This window comes from Myodes glareolus, chromosome 24 (assembly GCF_982192425.1).
Source record: "Myodes glareolus chromosome 24, mMyoGla1.1, whole genome shotgun sequence".
NCBI classification, from domain to species: domain Eukaryota; kingdom Metazoa; phylum Chordata; class Mammalia; order Rodentia; family Cricetidae; genus Myodes; species Myodes glareolus.
Window position 1 is genome coordinate 12,603,844 of NC_142049.1, and position 18,475 is coordinate 12,622,318.

The 18,475-nt window shown below is 48.4% G+C and overlaps 1 protein-coding gene across 1 annotated transcript in view; it reads right to left on the bottom strand.

Moving 5' to 3' along the window:
• Positions 1 to 16,097, bottom strand: part of Ctxnd1 (cortexin domain containing 1) — a 52,051-nt gene extending 35,954 nt beyond the window's left edge. Inside the window, exon 1 of the mRNA XM_048435249.3 lies at positions 15,891 to 16,097. The gene's annotated coding sequence lies outside the window, so the exon portion shown is untranslated. The remainder of the gene's footprint in view (positions 1 to 15,890) is intronic.
• Between the last annotated feature and the right edge of the window lie 2,378 nt (positions 16,098 to 18,475).

An 18,475-nucleotide genomic window follows, 5' to 3' on the forward strand; every position in this document is an offset into this window, starting at 1 on the left:
GCTCGCTGAGTAAGGAGTCACTTAGATCATGCCCTCTGCAGTGGGGATCCCCAAAACCTGGCAATATCATAGGGAACTGCTGGCAGCCCATGGCCAAGTCTGGTTTACAGTCTAGGAGGTAGGAACCGCTTCTGCATTTTAAAACAAATAGAAACCATTAGGAAATAAAAGCCAGGAAATGTATGAATATTACAAAATTCCATTTCTATGTCCATAGGTGGCTGGGTACAGCCAGATATCTACACCCACACGCATCTGGGATGCTCTTTTAACTGCTGAGCAGCTGCAAAAGAGGCAGTAGGTTTTAGGGTATTCCCATTCTGGTCCTTTATAGCGCACTATGCTGATTCCTCTGATAGGTTCTGAGAGATCCAATATAGCGTGTTACAATAAGCATTTCCTAATGTGTGAGCACATCTTTCTTGTCTTCCAAGTCCTAAGTCGGCACCCTGCACAGACAGCGATGCCAGAGAAAGCTGCCGAGGTTCCTCCTCCATCTCTCACTTACCCTCATCACCTCTGCCTCCAAGTCCTGTGCTCTGCCTTCTGGGTCAGCTTTGGTGTTCCACGTCTCTCCCGAGCCTAGAGTCCTCGGTACCTGGGCTTCCTTCTTTGTGTTCTGCCTGCCAGCTTCTCTATCCTATGTGCACTACCAGACAAAATATCTCACGTGGCAGCATCACCAGCAGCTTTCTTTGCAGAGCCCGGTCCGGGGCTCTCTGATTCAGCCTTCTGACTTCTGTCCGTGTCAAACCCATTGCAGGTCACTGCCCTGCCCTGCCCGACTGAGCATGTTGGACCCTCTTTTTTTTACCAGTCTCTGTACCTGGCTTATCCATCCTCATGCCAGGCCTTGTGCCTCTTTCTTTCCTCTTTCCTTCCAGAACCTTCCTCTCTGGATTCCACTACAGAGGCACACGTTACTGTTGCGGTAGTGGAGCTTAAAACCCAGGCTCCCTACGCGCATGAGTCTTTCATAAAGACTGAGGAGCCGCACACCGGAAGAGTACCTTCACGTGATCCCCCGTTTTAGCAAAATTTCCTGAAGTTAGATACAGTGACTGCAACTGATGAGAGGCTTAGTCCTCGTGCCGGCACTCTGAGCTCCAATCTGCAGATCCTTGAGAATCTACAGTATTGGAGGGATCCGGGTGTGGAGAAGTTGAGTCTAGACTGTCCTTCACGTTGATCGAAAGCCACATATTTAGTTCAAGGTGGCTTTTGCATAATGAGCTCACATGTATGTAGCAAGGTTTCAAAGGGTATTTGGTGGCAAGGAGGATCTGAGCTCGGGCGTTTCTGCTAGCTAACTGTTTTAGGAAACCATTTTCGCTGCTGTTGCAAGCTCAGCCGATAAACGACAGGCCCTGGTTCCTTAATTAAAGCAGGCTAGTTTGTGTTTAGAGGCTTGCTAGAGTCTAATGTGGTTTCCTACCCTTCACCTGTTCCCATGTATTCCCCGCCCACCCCCGCCCGCATCCCCATGTTTGCTGGGACGCCCCGCATGGCCATGTCACCTCTCCCCACTCTCATCCCTTGAGCTGAAGTGGCTAAGTCATCTGTGAACTTTTATGAACTTCATGTTTATTTGACATGAAATACCGACTCCCAGGAAGTCAAGATACAGTTCACCCAATCTCACACTAGCGTGGACACTGAAGATGACCGACTAATGAATCGCATCAATTCACAGAGTCGTCAAGATTCCCGGTGCCTGAGAAAATTGGAAATGCCTAAAATGCTCAGTTTGATCATGAAAGAACATTGATATGGGGTTTCTTTCTGGCACTGTGAGCTATGAACTTATTTTTTTTTCTGAGCTAAGCCAATAAAGTATGATCAACTCTTTAGGAAGACTGGCAATATTTATATTTTCTACAGAAATGATTATATAAAATAATTAAAATATAAATAGTAGAACAAAGATCAGCCAAAACATGCTTTTAAAGGCCGTGGAAGTGAAGTGTATGTAGAGCATGAGAAGTAGATTCAACAGCTAACTGTTGAAAAAAGATTCTTAGGTGCTGGAGTGATGGCTCAGTAGTTACGAGTGTGTACTGATTTTGTAAAACACCCAAGTTCAGTTCGCAGAACCCATGTCAGGCAGCTCACAACCATCTATAACTCCAGTTCCAGAATATCTGAAACCCTCTACTGGCTTCCATGGGCACCCACTTGCATGCATGCACACGCGCGTGCAGACACACACACACACACATAAATAATGAGACATTAAAAAGGGTGTTCATTTTTCATAGATTCTGTTGTGACTATTCATTTTCATAGATAGTCTTTTCCTTTTACAGAAAAGAATAAAAATAAATCATTTTATTATTTTCAATTTCCTGTGATTTTTCTTATTCCAAATGTTTGCTTTTTTGTTGTTGTTCAGTTATTACAAAGGACTTCCCAAATTGCTTAACCTTCAGGAGCCATAAACCCTGCATCTGCCTCTGTTCTTTGTGTCTGAGAGAGATTCTCTCTCTCTCTCTCTCTCTCTCTCTCTCTCTCTCTCTCTCTCCCTCTCCCCTTCCTCTCTCTTGATCTCTCATTTGCCTGTCCTAATCAATGCACCGTTTGGGGACATGGCTCACACCTGCTATGCAAGAATGCTCTACTTGTTCAGTTACAGCTTCGTCTCATTACTGCTGGTGCTCCGCCCCCTCCCCAAACCCCAACTCTTAGTCGCTGTATCAATTCCAATTCATCCTGTAAAGTCGAGTCTCTCCCATCTGGAAGTCCTGAGAACTTTCCAGACATGCTGTTAAGGGGAACAGGATCTTCGAAGCTAATTCATCTCGCTGATTCATTGATAAGCACCCTTGAGGATGCATCTGCGTATTGGAGACACTCTGTACAAGACACCAAGATCAGAAGCAAATGCCACTTCAAGAAAATAAGCCCAGTTAATAACAGCACACGCAACAGTGGCTGTCACTTGGAGATAACAGGGTAGCAATGTGACTCTCATTCCAGGCTCTTGGGTCTCTAGGGGTCCAGAGCTTCCCCTGAACAAGCTTGGCTCCCTTTGTCTTCTCATCTTGTTCTATCAGGCCCTGAAGTAGTCCACTAGGGACACACATCCTACAGAGACAACTAGATACCCCAAAGCTGCTGAAACCCTAAACCTGGCTGTGACCTGTTCACTGCAACTCCTGTATTACTGTTCTCACCAAGTCTTTCTGGAGAAGACTTAGGAGGAGAGCTGTGTGGTCCTCATGCAGAGAGAGGAAGACGGCTAATGCTAGCTACCAAGGATTAGGAGATGGAGCTAGGGCCGAACGTTCCTGTTGGGTAACTGATAACCTTGGCCCCTCCCCAGAGTCAGGGACAGAGGAACTCCAGAAGGCCATCACTGGAGGAGGTGTCCCATGAAAGAGTGACCCCACTCTGTGAGAATGAGTGCGGTTTGGAAAGGAGGAGGGGGAAGAAGATGCATCCCAATTTTCCATATCGAGATTTCCTAAGAGCAGTGTGCCTCTAGGTGCGGAGATCTGCCTTATCTCTGCCCCTCTCCTCCCTCCCTCACCTCTTCTTCTCACGTGTTATTCTCTAACCCCCTAAATGTCTAAACTTTTACAATATGGGGTTTCCCACTTTTATGTCTTGTTCAACACACCATTCTGCCTAAAGACCTCAGGAAATCTTGATGAGTGGAAGGCAAAAAGGAAGACGGCCGCTTGGGTTACTCATCATCAAACACGTAAAGGCTTTGACAGCTGTGAGGGTAGGGACCCTGCACTTCATCCTCTCCACTTTGGTATTAATGGGCTCTTGTCACTATGCGGGATGAAGACAGTAACCATTCTGCCTCCCACCCTCCCCCATGGCAGAGCCAAACTGGCTATAGAGTCACAGGTGTCCAGCAGTGCTGGTCCTGGGTGTACATGTCTCAAAGGAGAGCTTGTTGGCTTCCTCCTTGTACCCACCACACCACAATGGTAACGCCCTGTTAGCCAAGGCTGTGCGTTCTGATGGTCAGTGCATTCTGAACAAGGAGGCCAGGCCTCCTCCAGGAAATCTGTCTACAGCAGATTGGAGAAGGAGGAGCAGAAATGCCAAAGTCACTGTCTTCTCTTCCCACAAGGAAGGAAGATAGAGGGAGCAGAATGATAGCGTGTCCTCTGTCCTGCCAGGCTGCCCTGTTGGAAACACTATGGTGTCCATGTACTGGCTGGTTTTGTGTGTTAACTTGACACAAACTAGAGCCATCAGAGAGGAAGGCGCCTCAGTTGAGGAAACGCCTCTATGAGAGCTAGCTATAAGGCATTTTCTCAATTAGAGATCAATGGGGGAGAGCCCAGTCCATGGTGGATGATGTCATCCTTGGGCAACTGGTCTTGGGTTCTATAAGAAAACAGGCTAGGCAACCCATGAGCAAATCCCCTCCATGGTAAGCAGCTCCCCTCCATGGTCTCTGCACTAGTTCCTGTCTCCAGGATTCTGCTCTGTTTCAATTCCTGTCCTGACTTCCTTCAGTGATGAACAGCAATGTGGGAGTGTAAGCCAGATAAACCTCTTTCTACACAACCTGCTTTTTGGTCATGGTGTTTCATCTCAGCAATGAAACCTTAGCTAAGACAGTCCATGTCCCACTTTTCCATTTCAGTAGCACCCTGGTAAGGTGTGCAGGGCAGGAACGAGACGGGCTGGTCACCGCATCTATTTTGTTTTATGCTGTGCAGACTGTGAAGACCTTGGGCATGGAAAGAGACAGGCGATGCCCCTGTACCTGCATGATGCCAACTCAGAGGGGTTGTCTGAAAGGAGTTGCTGCAACCCAGGAGTCCTTCATTGAGCTTTCAGGACTTGGCAGCGATTTCGAATCTCTGAAGTCTGCAGCAACTCCTGGTCCACAATGGGAAAGAGGGTTCAGCACGCCAGGGCAATATGATTTTTCTTTCTCTCTTCTTTCTTCATCATGGCGCAGTGAATTGAACCTAGACCTGTGCATGCTACACAATCACAACCGAGCTACATCCCCCAGCCCTCCGTTTTGAAGGTAGGCTGGGTCTTGCTATATAGTTTAAACTGGCTTTGAACTTGGCAAGTATCCCAAGCTGGCCTTTAACTACGTATTCTTCCCACCTTTACTCTGAAGTGTTGTGAATACAGGCATGTACCTCTGATGTGTTGTGAATACAGGCATGTACCATCTCCGTCTGAGAGCAGAGACTAATGGAGAGGCCTCAGGACTTGGACACTGTGAGGCGAGAGTGAGAGGCCAACCTAAAGCTCGGTCTGAGTCCTCACCCACCAGAACAGTTCTGGATTGTCTCTGTACGGGGGTACCCCCAAGCTCAAAACTCCGCAGCAACTGCAGCTCACTAGCCAGTTTCCACAGAGCACTTAAACCAAAGGCTACAACATGGCGGCCGTCATGTTGCTTTGAACAAAGTTAGATGATGTTTTCATTTGAAGGTGCTGACCCCTGGGAGATTTCACATGATACATCGTTATTGGACAATGGTCTGGCTATGCTTGGGCTACAGTTTGAAGCAGCAACACAAGGCTGAAGCTGAGTCACCAGCACCCTTCAGACTTCTCCAAAGTTGTCCATTAGACTCATCCGCTTTAGTCATCATGGCGCCTGGCTGGCTTCCACAGGCATCTGATCCTGCCATCTCAGGAATGTGTGGACATCAAGGAGCAACCTTGGAATGAGAGCCTTCAAACTTTGCTATTCTGAGAGCTCAGGAACCTTGGATTCATATGAGATTTATTGGACAGCCACAGGCGCGGTGGCTTCCACCTGCCACTTGTCAGAGCCCTCTTTACTCAGGAAGGTAATGCCAAGGATGCCTACCATTCTCCCCTAACCTGACACCCAGAATAGATGCCAGTCAGTACTGCCAGCAAGGCCTGGCTGTGGGGAGGGAGCCCCAGGAACTCCTATGTGGCCTACAGAAGGGGGGATGTCCTAACAACCACTCCAGGTTGGCAAGCTGAAGTAATGTTCCCTGAGCCTGGGGTTCAAGGTGCACATCAAATGGTGGCGATTCCAATGTGTGCAGGGAAACCTGGGGTCCATCTGCCAACTGTCAGCTTAGTATGATCTCTGACATAAGCCGAAGATCTCTTGAAGGCGAAGATGGGTGACCATTTGAGGTGAGTGGTGAGGGATGGGGTTGAGTCCTGTAGCGGGCAGTGTCTTTCACAGGCTGGCACACCCAGGATGCACACACACATGCCTTACACACGTGGCCAGAGTTACTCTCCAGGGCAAATAATGGGGTAACGCAGTGGGGTTCTTTGCTATTCTCATCTTCCTTATTGGCTTTTCTGCAACATTTAGATACAGAGCCCCCTCCCCTTTCGCTGTGACATTGCCCTGTACTGAGCTGGGGGCTGGGCCCACCCATCGCTGATCATTGAGTCCTCTCAAACCTTCTCATGAATATTGTGACGCCCCCATCCCTGCCACTGACAACCTGATGGGAGCAGGTAGCCCAATGTGTGTCTTGTCTTAGTGGAAAGAGCTGTTTGTCAGCGTCTGGGGCAGAGTAGTGGTTGGCAGAGGAGCCTAACACTCGAGAACCATCCAGAGGGTAAAGGAATGTGGCTTTGCCAAGGTTCCCCCATGTCCGCATCCAGCTATCTGATCTTCATCCACCTCTGTTTCCACCTCTTAGTCACTGAGGGTGTGAGACATGGAGAGCTCAATCTAGCGTCTACTTGTTTACCGTCCGCTGCCAGGAGTCCTTGGAGACGTCTGCCTAGTTGTGGATGAACATAAAGTAATTGTGCTCAGCCTCTACCAATGCCTTCTTCCTTCTGAGCCCAGCAAGCGAGCCTCCCAGGGCCAGATGAAGCCCAAGAACATATGTAACATCCAAAGGCAGTGAGGGTTGTGTAGCGGCAAGATGTGTCAGAATCAACAGGAGCTGCAGTGATCCTTACGGCATTCTTGAGACACTGAATCCAGGTTGGTCGAAGAAGGCTGGGTCAGTAACCACTTATTTCCCAGGAAAGTCACTGGTCAGACAATCCAAGAGACTGCACCTGCGTGCAGGCATTGGCGAGGCCTTGGTTTCGGGAATGGTAAAGCACCCCTACTGACAAGCTGGTGGTAGTTTTTCCTTTGAGTCAGCTGTTCTGACCAAATCAAAAGTGTGGGAGCAGGATTCGGACAGTTCTGGCAGCAGGCATGGGTCCAGCCCAGATGCCACTCTCTGAGGCTGGAGCCAAGGAAATTCAAATGCCTAGAAATTGCTCTCTGAGAACTCAGTTTCCTGGCAATGCTGTGGCCATGGGTCCCAAAGCCTGTCAGTTGGATCTTTCCCAAAGGGAAGAAGAAGTTCAGCACCTGCCAAGTCATCCAGAAACCTTATACTATCGAGACTCTGACGTGGTGTCCATCAGTGTACCAGAAGCCTCCACCCAACATGAAACAAATATCAAAGTGGGCAGTGGAGACAGAGCCGAGTCTTGGGTTTTAAGAAATGGCCCCACCATGTATGAGCATCAGGACTTAAGTGACTCCTTGTGTATGTTTGCCTTCAGACTCCAGGATGCTCGTGGGTGGTGATGTCCACCTCCTAAAGAAAGTCAGGATGACAGGGGTGGCATGGTGGCACTGTGGACAGAACCCACCAGAGAGGATTATTCCTGCCTGCTGTCATCAACCTACCTCCGCAGGAGAGCCCCTGTCACCTTGCCATGCTACAGCACCAAGGTCACTCTACTCTGTCCCCAGACAGCCTCGCCAGGCATGTTGTCCTTGGCAATCCGTTTACCTCAAGTCTAAAATAAGAGCAATGTCCAAAGACGTCGTCCTGGTTATTTATTTTTTTTTAAAAAATAGTGGCAGTCATTACTTTGCTCATGAATCTGGAAGGTGACTGGACTCTGCTGGGGGTTGGTTCTGTGTGTTTTGATGCATGGTGGTTGAGGTTAGGGTCTTTACTCACAGTGCCAGTCCCTGGCCTGGGGGCATTCACAGCTGGGGTCCTTCTGTATCACTTTCTCTATGCGGTCCCACCTGGGGGCTTCAGGGAAGCTGATACAGCAGATCAAAGATTACAGAGTGGATGTCCCCAGAGAGACCAGCAAACAGTGCGGAGGCATGGCCTTTGCCTCCGCAGCCCTGAAAGTCACATAGCATCCTTTTCATTCTGTTTGCCCATTGAGGCAGCCTCAGTGATCCTCTCAGTGTCTGGGGCAGGGGGATAGACTCCTCTACCTCATGGTGAGTGACGGAAAAGAAGCCACACTGAGCTTAATCCCTTTCACCCCTGGTCTCTCCACCTGAAACACGGTGCCCAGCCCTGTGGCCCATATCCTACCCACTGCATAGAACCTTCTCCAGGGTCCTGCCTGTCCATGCCCCGTGTTGCTGCAGGACACATGGGCCTCAGCACTTAGGAACACAGTCTGCTCTGTTTCCTTTTCACATAACCCAATCATACGATCTTTTTAATATGAAAACATCACAAAGATATAGAAAGGCGAGAAGGCAAAAAGGAAATAATGAGAGATACTAATCATGGGTCTGGGATAACAGGTAGTCATTTCCTCTTTTTATAGTCTCCAGAATATTTTGAAGGCACCACGTGGCACATCTTGTATATTCCCAAAAAATTTTCCAGAAAATATTCTAGCGGGGAACTGGTTATGTACTTAGGGATAGAGTACACATTTAGCCTCACAAGACGCTGGGCTCAGTCCCCAGCATCATAACCTAACCGGGACTGCCCCAAAATATAACTGGTAAAATCTTCCTATGTGAATCTACAGAACTCAGCTATTCGAATACTTGTTCTCCCAAAGGAGCATGCTGTCTGTCTATAACTCCAAAATTCATTTTATATAAAGATGAAAACACACACACACACACACACACACACACACACACACACACACACACACACCAGTCCTAGAATGAAGACAGACTCCATACTTGGACATTGAAATTGGAGCAACCCTGGGCTTTTGCTGCACAGTAGCTACTGTTAAAAGAGACAATATCATCAAAGCTAAGAGCCCCGTGGTTTCTCTCCAGATCCAGGTCTTGTCTTGGTCCTGTGGTTTTTTTCCCAGGCAGGGGCGATGAAGATTGGGGCTGCATCAGCTGGAGTGGGAAGCTCTGCGTCCCGGCACAGCTGACAACTGACGGTGGTATGACTTCTGAAGAAAGCGGAAAATTCACAAACGCCCTTTCGAAGCCCGCTGTGGGAACTCGTGCATTAGGAGGGGGAAACGGGGCACTCGATTTTCTGCCCAGATGTTGAACTGCAGACATCGGGAGCCTGATATCCTGATGCAGGTGCCCAAGCTGGGTCAGTGACTCCCGGACTTGACTCTTAAGTTCTATCGGTTTGTTAAAAATGTGCATTGCTGCTTCTGCGCCAGGAAGTTCTGGTCTAGGGAATAGGGATGGGGCTCCTCACTGTATTGTACAATGAGCCTTTTGGGTGGTTCTTTGGGTACCACTCTCCTGCCTTAGGCAAGATAGGATGCACTCTCATGATCAAGCTAGTTCGCCAAACACATTTCCTTGGGCGTGGTGCTGGATTAGCCACGCATTGTTCTCTGTAAGCTTCTCTTAAAGCTTAGGAGACCGTGTTCCTACCTCCATTTCATCCTGGGGGAAGGGGAACTCAGAGCAGCAGGGGGATGTGTGTGTGGCCACTCACTTGAAAGTAGAGTTAGGACTTGAAGTCATAGCAGGAGAGTTTGACAACAGAGGTTCCCGTGCATCTCCAGGGTAATTACTCACAGGGGTCTGAAATTGGTCAATATGCCAAGATGGTCTTGGCAATAGATCCTTCCATCTTAGAGCAGTGCCCATGTAGGAAGCTCTCTTAGACCCTCCCTTCTCCCCTCGCAACTGGAACTCACGAAGGACCTCTAAGAAGGCATGCCTCATCTCTTTTGGAAGAGACAAGGGGTTAAGTTAGGGTTAAGGCTTTGACTGCTGGTTTCTCAAGGAGGCAAAAGCCCCCTCCTTGGCATCACAGGTTGGAAGCCACCCTTTGACCTGTGAAGTACAGGGATCCTGGGGACGGTGTGGGAGTAGCAGTACTCACATCCCCCATTTCCACGATGCCGTAAAAATCTTCTGTCTCTCTCGGAAATTAGGGGAACTGCTAAAGAAGAAAATGAATTCTCAGAGTGCTGGAATTCACTGGGCATGTGTATTGATTAACCATAATGTCCTTGTTCACTTGAAGATGTGGCCGCTGGGGAGAGCACGGCTTTCACTGCTCTGCTTGCTAAAAGTGGCAGCTTCCCTCCATTCTTCCGCAGAGCTGAGAATGAATATGTTAATATTGTAACTGGGACACAGGGAAGGGGACATAGGCTTTGCTGGCGACTGAACAACTCTGCTATAGGGTTGGTGCCAGCGGAAAGGAACTCCCTTCCTGGGAGTTGGGCCCAGACTATCTATTTGTCAAATCAATTGACCCGGGGAAGACAAGGGCCCCTCTGAGACTTCAGTTAATAAGAGAGGGCAACATAGTTTACCAGGAGTGGGGTCATCTTGGAAGATAAGAGCCATGCTGCTAATGAGGGTCTGGTTGGCAGGACCACCTAGCCTTTCAGAGATCCAGAAGTCCCTGTTCTCATACATGAAGCCTCCTTGCTATGCCAGCGTACAGTCTGCCTCCTCACAAGGGTAAACATTCTGAGCCTTAAGTCTCATCCTCTCTGATGTCTTAGATGTATAAGTCACACGTAATTTAAAGCAGCCCATGGCAGACACAGTCACCTATCAAGCCAAGCAGAAAAGCATCAAATAACCTAGCAGAGATAGGTCTGTTTGTGAACACTTGGGACATGGTAGACTGTGGAGGGGCAGATTTTGTAGGATGCTCGTTCGGCTTGGAAGAGGCAAGGATGTCAGGCAGGAAGGGCAAAACATTTCAGAAATTTCACTTTCATATTGCTCCCGTGGCTTCAAACTCCTCACAGCTTCCCATCAGTCATGGAACCCCACCAGGGATCATTTCTAAAGTCAACTCTAGGTAACTCTTAAGGAGGATGCCAAGGTGTCATTCAGTACTATGATCAACCAGCGTTATTTGCTCTGGGCATATGGAGGTATGGCAAACACAAGTCATTTATTTACGGTCTTCTAGAACGCAAGAAGTTCCAAACACAAGAAGTTCCACTTGTGCCAAGGAGAACCCACATTGTCAGAGGGAGAGAAGTCTGATGATTACATGCAGGATGGGGTCACTTGTCAGCTGTCAATCTCCAGATGACAAACACACGCCATCATGCCTACAGAGCACGGAAATTCACGCCCATGGGAAGGACTGCCCACTTCATTCACCTTGTCTGTTCCAGCCGGGACTGCAGGAGCAGGGGCATAATCCTGACTTGTTTCAACCTCCCATCATTCTGTCCCAAGGGCAGGGATGAAGTCCTTGGGATTCTAATGGGGCCAAGCCCTAGGAGTCAGCTCTGCTAGAGACAGAATACACAATTTCCCAAAGGTCAGAGCAAAGGCTCGACATGGAAGCAAAATGCTGTTGAGGCCATTTTCCGACTACCCAGGGTCGCGTCTCCTGTCACGAGTAGGTTTCAGCAGAGACATCTGAGAGGTTCGAGTCTAAGTGGTTAAGGTGCCCTTTCCTTTCGTTCTTCTGCCTGGGCCTGTCCTTGCCATGTCAATGGTAAACACTAGAAAGTCTCTCTATAAATATGTGTAGCTATTATGAGTCACTTAAAAGCAAAACAAAAGAATAAACTTTAAAAGTTCTAAAAAAAGTCTTGAGTGCCAAGGTTGGGGTTAGACCCTGAGGAGAGGGTCAGGGAGGCACTTGTTCTATTCTTAATCTAGACCTGAGGTGCCTTACTTAGGTTAGCATTACTCCAGGATTTGACCTGACTGGGTTGGCAAGGGAATGAAGAAAGGACAGACAAACAGATACAGAGACAGAAAGTGGGCTTCGTGGGGGAGGTGGTCTCAGCTCTCTGCTAGAGACACTGTAGCTCTACTGAAATGCAGCATCCTTATGATCCGGACTGAACAAGGAGGCAGAACTTATGGTATACAATTGGACCAAGGAGACAGGTTTAACTATTTTGGGTAGGAGCAGTCTCCTTCTTTGGGCTATAAACATCCAGTTGGGGTGTGGTGGTGGCGGGGAAGCTATGGTGGCCATTTTCTGCACTCACACATGGATCAGAAGAAAACTTTGCGGTTTCTCTACAAACCTCATCCCAGTGGCTGGGAAGCTTAGACATTTTCCCACAGGTCTGATGCCCCGCCCATGTCAATATCACACACCCACTCAGGGGTTCCTCTGCTCTCCACTCGGGAGTGCGGTTCAAAAGCAATCCTAGGCAAGCAGCCAGATGGGGTACCATGAAAGGGGGCGCAGTCCAACGTTACATGAGCTCTGGAGGATGCTTATTTGCGTAGTCTCTGTGAGCTATAGGGACCTCTTCTAAACCTGGAGCTCTAGGGGGATTCTGGGACTAGGTATCCCAACCTTAGTCCTTCTAGTCAGCGACACTACTTCCCTGCATGACTCTAGGGATGAATTTGACAAGGACACTTTACCTGTGAAGGCTTGATGCACTGTAAACAGGGAGCGCATCAAGGGACCCTCCGGGGAATGTCTAGCTATACAAGTCTGTGCTGAAGGACATGCCGCGGAAGTCTACTGAGCACCGTTTCCATTATGCAGTGATAGGAGCAGACTATGGGAGGGACCAGCCAGGAAGAACCGGTTCCAAGCACTATGTGTTAAACACCTGCTGTGTGCTAGACTTATTCACATAAACCACCAGTTCCAGTTCCCACATTTCCCCAGTAAGGACGACAATATTTCCCTCGTCTGTAAACATAGAAACTGAACCCTAGGGGCAGAGCACAGCTTTCAGGAGACAATGGGTAAGTCGCAGTCAGGAACAAAGGGGCCCGTCCAGAGGACCCAAACCTGAAAAACGCATGCAATTCAGTCTTCAGGAAGGGGAACTGGTTACCCCCACTAACGGTAGCACCATAATTTTTGAGTGCTGATTCTCTATCAGAGAGTATTTTTTCCTTTAAGCAACGTCATGCAATGAGTCCAGTTCAGGGAGGAAGGATGCCATCTTCAAAATCAAATTCTGGATTGGAACCCTCATCAGAAAAAGGAGCTAAAAATCTGATGGCAAGGGCCGGGCAGTTGGATCATTTGGGAAAGAACCCATATGAGAGCTCATGCCTGTCATCCTAGAGTGTAAGGCAGAGGCGGTATTCTCTGGGTCTCACTGGCCTTCTGGTCTTGCAGAATCAATTAACTCCAAGTTCGGTGAAAAATCCTGCCCCAGTAAGCCAGGTGAGGAGTGGTTGAGGAAGACACCTGACGTGGAGTTCTGGGCTCTGCATGCCCCCCACGATGTATGGGCACACCTGTACACACACGGACACACGCACACATATGCTACGCTACTCATACACAGACATAAAAATGGGGCCGTGACAGTTACATGAACATATAGACAAAATACTTAGTGTGCGGCAGGTCCTTAGTAAGAGCACCTGACTTGGTATTGAGTATCCTAGGGCTTAATAAACAAGGGAACCAGAAAGGTCACTTGTTTGAGGTCATGTGATTAGTTTGAGACCCCCAAACAATACTCTGGCCAGTCTTTCTGATACACACCCATGAGCTTTCTCCCCAAGGGGCTCGGGATGACTGATGTTCACGATAGCCACTCTGAGTCAGCAGGAGCCCCAGACTCCCAGTTGCCAGCCCTCTGACGGGAGGAGGCAAGTACGGCACATTGGAGGTATTTCCTTCCAAAGCTAATGCTCAAAAATGTCACTTCCAAAAGCAAACTCCAGTCTCCTAAAACCCTCCCGGGCATGGAGTAGTTCCAGAGCCTTCGGTGCCTGAATCCAGAGCCATTATACCTTTCTTTCACACCCGAACTTATTAGAAGCATTAACCTCGGAGACTTGGAACCCTGTCAGCTTCATAAACACTGTCCCTCCCACTGTGGCCAGGCGGGATAATGTAAGGACATTTTCCTTGATGTCACTTCAGTTTCCTTTTAAGTCTTGGAAATAGTGTTGAATCGGAGCCATACCATCCGTGGATCGCCACAGGGCTGCCGATTGTGAGGCTGTGCTATGATATTGGGCCCGCATCGTGTAAATATTTGTCAAAGAGAAGATTAACTAGGGAGGCAGTAGATTCAGAGTGACTGCATCTTTCATTAACCCAGCCAGGAAACAGACTGGAAAGATACACAATTCACCAAGTCAGTTTATCAGCAGCCAACGAATTTCTGGTTACTTTTTTTTTTTCCCAGGCACATACAAGGCTGCTTCTCACTAGTGTGTATAACGCCCCTTTGCACCCTAACCTCGTTCATTGCAGACTTATGTTTGTCCTTTCACCGCCTGAACGTTGCTATGACTTTCCACATGTAGGTGGTCTCAGCAACATATTGTAGCTCATGCGTTCATTATCTACACTTTGCTCAGAAATAATAAAAGGCTTAACTGGAAAAGCGATTAGGGAATTAACTCTCGGGAACCAGAGTATCTTAATGCAATGGTACAGAGACTAGATGACTAGCTTATTTATGCTCCTTGTTGGAGTAAATGTAAGGCCATTTGCTTCAGGGTACACTCCTAAAGAGGGGGTTTGCTTGCACGACACCCCCCCATGTGTTCTCAAAGTTGGTGCAATATTATACCATGAGCTACCTCCAAAAATATAACCGTAACCAAAGCCCAATGCACAGATCACACTCAAAGCCTTGGTGTTTGGCTTTCTGATCACCTAAACCCACTTTGCAGAAGACCATGAACTGCAACGAATCAGATTATTACAGCCCTGCTCCGAAAGCAGCTTCCTGAGGCCGAGGGAAACTTAGGGGTTGTGGTGCTGGAGCCAGGATTCACTAGACAGCATGCTTTGAGGGAAATAGCAAGACTGCGTGTGTTTCTAGTGTCAGACCAGAAGATGAGATTCCCTGGCTGGGATTTGGGAGACCAGAGAAATCTCAGAGGATGTGGGGACTGAACCTCCAAGCTGATGCGGAAACGATTACAAGGAGCCTCTCCCAGGAAGGCGGCAGAGAGGCTGCGTGAGGCTTCTTTTCTGGGTACACAGCCCTATCTTGACAGATCAATATGACACCGGGACCCTAGGGTACATCCAGTGAGAAGACACATAGCCTTGGACTCCAGAACTTTCCCCACGGGCAATCAAGACACTACTATCAAATTTAGCACCATAATAGACTTTTCACAGAACTACATAAACCATTCTTCACTGACTTGGGGGAAAATATTGAAAACTTGGGTTGGGCTTTTCACACAGATCACCGCAAAAATCCTACTGAGACTTGACATTTCCTTAGAAAGACTGTCACCGACAGAACTTTCCCCAGAAGTCCCGTCAATCATGACCTTCATCAACTGATGAGAATCTGTTCTCTGCTGCTGGTAGTCACAAGTACACAGAATTTTAGGCGCTGAACTTGACCAGAGGGAATTGGTAACTTTGATTCAGTTTCAACACACACTCTTTGGATTTCTTATAGGCCGAGAGTAGAGGACCTCCCGCTGGGAGGAGATGAATCTGAACCCAGCATTACCAGCTCCCTGGGTGTTGAGACCCGAGCCCCACAAGGCAGCTTTCTGCTGCTAAGCATAGCCCTGAGCCATTTCACCCCAAGCTCTGCACTTATCGGCTGCTCCGAACTGGCCCTCTCCAGGTTGACGGTGGCTAAGGTAATAGGCACTGGACTGCCAAGGGGTCCTGTCGTCTAGTCCTGTCAGGTCTCTTGGTCGCCAGTGCTTGGCCAGGCCCCACTGCATTAGCAAGATCCAGTTCCTGCTACCTGGGGACCGGGACTGATCTCCCGCAGGGCGGACCGTGCTATTCGCCCTCCCCGCTGGAAGGATGCTCAGGGTGATGTTCCCGCAGTCCTACCTGGCCAGGCGAGTCCCGTGCGCACGGGGACCCAAACGGGTCAGCCCCCCAGCTCCGGAAACCCGAGTCTCAAGCGCTGCGGTGCTTCCCCGGCGGCTCCGGGGCGCGCGCTCTCCAGGTCCTGATCCGCGGAGCTGCCCGACTGCGGCTGAGTCAGCGCCCAGCGGCGGCGCGGTGAGCCCCGGGCAGCCGCCGAGAGCGGCTGTGAGCCCAGCTGAGGCTGCCCTGGCATTTTAAAGGCGAGGCTTGGACGCTGTTCAAGCGGAAACGCAGAGAGAAACTTCGGCCCCCAGTGCAGCGCCGCCGACTCGGGGAGGGCGTACCGGCTTTGCAAAAGTCCCTCCTCTCTAAGGAGAAAAAGCAAAAACCAGAACTCCAAACCGTGAAGCTTTTCTGTGAGGATCTCTCTCTCTGTCTTATGCTCAGTACCTACACAGACATGCCCATTAAAGTTAGGTATGAGATTGGGAGGCCGGTTTGGGAAGTCTGCTGAACGCAATTAGGCACGAGAAAGAAGAAGACGAAAGAAGGCAATGAAGTATAAATTACAGTGTCTTGGTGGGTGCCATGAGTTTAAGCTGGGAGTCAGGAGAAAAACAATTGAGGTTTGCAGGGACATGATTGCTTTAGGAAAATTCAAAATAAAGACAACAATGAGCAGGCAGGTCATGACATAAACACATAGTGTTATTGTCAGTAGTAGGGATAATAAATCCTCTTTTCACTAATAGAGTAATAAATATCTGAAGATATGAATTCCCTGCTACAGGAGTCTTGCTCAGGGCCCTGTGGAGACCTATTAAGTGAAAGCTGTTTCCCTCTGGTAAAAGGATGGGCTCTGCCTATGGCTTTGGGTGGAGACCTTACATTCCAAGCTATCCAAAACAGGAGAGTTGATCCAGAGGCGGTACCAGTCAGTTGCCTGGTAGAGAGACCATCACTCAGGAAGGCTAACTCACCTTAAGGCGTGCTAAAGAAATGGGAGGAATAATCATCCCTTTAAGGAAATAGTATGCTTTTCCTTCCCAGAGAGCATTCCCCTGGAGGGGCTCACAGTCATAGCTATGCCCTGTGGCTCTGCTAAGGTCTGCCTTTCTGAGTCAGAACTCAGAAAACCTGATTTCCAACACATCCTCTCTCTAACTCTTTCTACTTGGTACTGGACAAAGCCGGAGCATGCTGCAACCCCTTACCATGCGGGTGCTTGTCTGCCATTTGGCCTCTTACAAATAACATGACTTTCTCTCTTCCTCGTCTCCATCTTCCTTCTCTAAGGCAGCTGACGGTATTTATAGCCGACTTGCGCTGGGGCTTTTCTCTTAAACTCCATGAAGTTGTCCCGCAAGCTTTCTTCTAAGCGTTCATAAAATTCTTTTTTTTAAATGGTACTAAGAACCTTGAGAGAGGACCCAACTTTCCTCAGTACCATTATCAGGGAACATACCTCATACTGGGAACCCTTCTACTTTTGACCGAAGGAGCAGAGGAATTGGACTCTCTTAAGATGCAAGTCCTATTCTTGCACACACACACACACACACACACACACACACACACACACACAAAAGAAACCCTGTCACCCAGTCAGATCTGCCATGTTTTCGTTTCCAATGTAATTATGGTCAAATTCCAAACAACTTTTTTTTTGCTGTTGTAAACTGGCATAGTGATTTTAGGGCTCAGTTGGGAAAGGGGAGCAATCAACACAATGGGGGTGCAGAAGAGGATGGGAACGCAGCCCTGCAGGGTGTTACAGAGGTGTGGTATGTGTGCTACTTCCTCGGGAGGGCTTTACAGGCATTAGGGCCCTTTATTCTGTACCACACATCTAGGAAGCAGACAGTAGCACCGCTGCCGCTCTCAGATAAGCAGCGGACGTGTGTCCCCGAGGTCGTACAGGTAGAAAAGAGAAGCCAGGGATTCGACGCCTGTGGAATCTCTATCTCTGTGTCACGTTCTGCGGAACCACCACAGAGCAACAGTGATTGCGACGTCATGGCACTGCCCGGGAGGACCACTCTAGGAGCAAGATCCACTGCCCCAAGGAGAAATGCAGGGAAAATGCAGGGTTTCAGGTAGTTTCATGGAACTCATGGGCTTTCAGGTAACTTGTATTGGAATGACGGTAGATGTAATCGGGGCAAGAACGGACTTTCTGTGTGGTTCCTAGAGCAGAGTAAGTTACAGATCACTCAAAATGATGAATGAAAAATCACGAAGCCAAGTGATGACTATATAGGTACTTACCATAAATGTGAGGTTCTAAAAGCCTTTCTAAGGCATCATAAAACCATTAAGAAAAATGCTGATAGATATGAGCATCAAAGTCCAAATAATTTCTATATAAACAGACAGAGTAAGCAGAATTCAAAAATGAATAAACTGGAAAAATATTTACTACACATGTGGCAGGGGGTTGCTAAATTTAATTTTAAAAGCAAACCGTGGGTTCATTTTGATGTTCAGATAGACCACAATTCATCTATTTTGATTAAGATGTTTTTAATACAATCGTTTCTCATTCTACATCACGATCCCCATTCCCGCTCCCTCCCCACTCCTGTCATATCTTTCTCCTCCACTTC